Source organism: Tenrec ecaudatus, chromosome X (assembly GCF_050624435.1).
Source record: "Tenrec ecaudatus isolate mTenEca1 chromosome X, mTenEca1.hap1, whole genome shotgun sequence".
NCBI classification, from domain to species: Eukaryota; Metazoa; Chordata; class Mammalia; order Afrosoricida; family Tenrecidae; genus Tenrec; species Tenrec ecaudatus.
Genome location: NC_134548.1, coordinates 96,066,677 through 96,069,588, shown reverse-complemented (window position 1 = coordinate 96,069,588; position 2,912 = coordinate 96,066,677). Strand labels below are relative to the sequence as shown.

General features: G+C 35.1%; 1 pseudogene; it reads right to left on the bottom strand.

Annotated features, from left to right (window-relative positions):
* Window positions 1-457: 457 nt before the first annotated feature.
* On the bottom strand, window positions 458-1,078 carry LOC142433544 (mortality factor 4-like protein 2; annotated as a pseudogene).
* Window positions 1,079-2,912: the final 1,834 nt, after the last annotated feature.

Below are 2,912 nucleotides of genomic sequence, written 5' to 3'. Positions count from 1 at the left end.
AAAAAAGACATAAACATGTCAACTACAATAACTAGGGATTTCAAAATACCAATCTTACAGAAAGACAGAACAACATGGGCTTTCAGGTATATACTTTTAGTCGAATCTCTGGCACTAGGAATTAGGACATTTTGTCAAACAGCATTAACACATATTAGACAACTGTAGTGTCAAAAGGATAGAAAGAAACTCCAGCATTCATGCAATGTTGGTCAACTAGGCAATAAAATATTCTACTGAAGGTTTCTTCTTTGTCTAATTGCTGCCCACACAGGTAGCAACTTTAAAATGAGAAAAGGAGTTTATTCTGTTTTATTTTCTATTTGAAACAAACAGGAAACTAACATGAATGTCAACCCTGTGATACATTAACAATTTCAGAAAATATCAGTTATACATGGAAAAGACTAACCAAAAAGAAAAAGGTTTCCAGATATCTGGACATTACAGTGAGTTGTCAGCAGACTTTCAAAGGGGCCTTGTGAGGGTACTCACCTGAAGGCACTTTGTAATTGCTGGCAGTAAATAGGGCTGCAACAGGTATTTTAGGAAATCATGCAGATAGCCCAACAATAATTTTCCATCAAAGGACCTGAAAGCTAGTATTTCACTGATTCTTACAAATAATCTCAGTAGGTGGTGTGCAAGATAAACCAGGGATATCTTCATATCAGTGTGAGCCATGAGGATTAAAGCATACTGGGGCATCTCAAATTCTTAGGACAGCTGGGTGCCCAATATCACATTGAAATACTGATCTATTGCCACCACAACTTCATTAACTGCATACTATTTGTTGTCAACATTTCCTTGAGATCTCTAGCAATTTACATAACCTTCCAGAATGGCACATAATTTCTTCTTAGCCAGGAGCTGAAACAGCTGCTTCTGCTTGGTAACTAAGTCCCAGTCCTCAACAAGCCATGGTTTTAATTCTTCAGCTATTTTCACCTTTACCTCCACATGATTTGTGAGTGCCTTCTTCCTTTCCACAGTAGGATCTGTCTGGTCGGGACTATTTCATCTGAGGAGACAGAGGTTCTTTGCTGGTATTTCCGTTTCCAGGATGGTAAATCATATAATCAGTAGTTGAAGGAGAGACTAGTACCAGTGCCTAAATTGTGAAAATCTACAGAAGACTAAGGTTGACAGTGGGTGTTTAAATTCATTTGTGAATTTACATAGGAAATAAGTTTTTGAGACCTCCCTCTAGCTACAATTGAGGGAGGGGAGGAAAGTGGTTACTAAACAGAGAGATTTGGAGAGATGAGCATAGAAGAACAAAGACATAAACCTGTCTTAAAGAGTTAAAATCTTGTCAGAAGAGCCTCACTAATATCCATGCTGGACCTGATCTGGTTTCCAAAATTTTATGTATTTTTTATCTTTATTGTTTTGTTTGCTCATATAAGAGTGTATCTCAGAGGTGCCATGCCATTAGGGGACACCCTCTTGAAGTCGTGTTATGTGTTTTTCCATTTTTCGACATATGAAACCCAGGATTGATGAACCTATAGAAAGACAGCAAATAAAATAGGGTTTTCAGAGTGAGGGGTGTTGCATTGATGGAAGGGGCTGAAGGGGGTTGTAAAAAATGTTTGGAAACTGATTGTAGAGCAATTGTGCAATTCTCTGTGATGTGACTAAATTATGGAATGATGTGATATATATGTTAAAATATATAAAAGAAAAAGAAAATGACTCTGCCAATTTATCTGCAGGAGTACATTAAAAAATGTGTTTTGATGTTAATGGCCTCTTTGATTTCTTCCTTCGTCACGGTTCTTTTGAAATTTTCTACCCCAATCAATTAGTTTGGGTTCAAGTGATTTTATAGAAATGTGTCCAATTATTCTAAGTTTTTAAACTTGCTGGAGTACAAGTCCTTATAATATTGTTACTATGCTTTTTAATTGCCACCTCTATTGTGATGTCACCTAATTCATTTCGTGTTAGTGCTATTTGAATCTTCTTTTTCTTTTTTAGACTTGCCAGGCGTTTGTTGATTTTACTACTGTTTTCAAAGAACCAACTTCTGGTCTTCTTTCTTCTCTCCATTGTTTTTGTTTTCTATTTCATTTATTTCTATTCTAATGTTTATTATTTCTTTTATTCTGTTCACTATAAATTTATTTTACTGTTCTTTTATCATTGTTGGAGAGATTGAGTTAAAATGTTGATTTTGCTTCTTTCTTCTTTTTTGATGCTTCTTCTAGATACTGCAAACTGCCCTGTCCCTAGTACTAGAGCTTAAATTTGAGACACCCGTTTGCAGAAGTCAGTGGATGACAGTGAAACCCAAAGCATATTTGCAGTGTTCCCCCGCGTGAAAGCCCTCTGACTAAGGACCAGGGATATAAATGGCCTTGTTATCAGACAGACTACACTGCAAGGGGCATTTTCTGCAGTGGTAGGTATCTCCAAATGTGATATTTTCTCATTTGATCTCTTTTGCTGCAGTGTTTATTTGTTCTACTTTTTGTTACTTACTTTTGAATGTATGCTTTTTCTTTGATTTATTCTGTCATTGATTTAAAATTTTTATTTTGTATATTTTTATATATAAAATCCAGAACAGCACCTGGATTAATAAATTCCCAGGGGCATGGTATGTGTGGGGGGAGTGCGATTGACAGAAAATGGGTAACTGAGTAAAATGCATACCAAGAAGAAGAAAGGTCTTAAAATTTTTTTGTGGTGATGATTATGCAACTCTTTTTAAAAAAGCCATTCCATTAGCAATTCATCCAAATATCATATACTTAAAAATTCACTCAAATTAAGAAGATATTTACAATTGTCATAATATTCAAATCTAGAATATTTTCTTCTTCCTTGTAATCATTGTTATTTGTGCAATTAGTTTTTTTAATTGTGGCAAAAATATACACGATAGGATATTTTCTAAATCC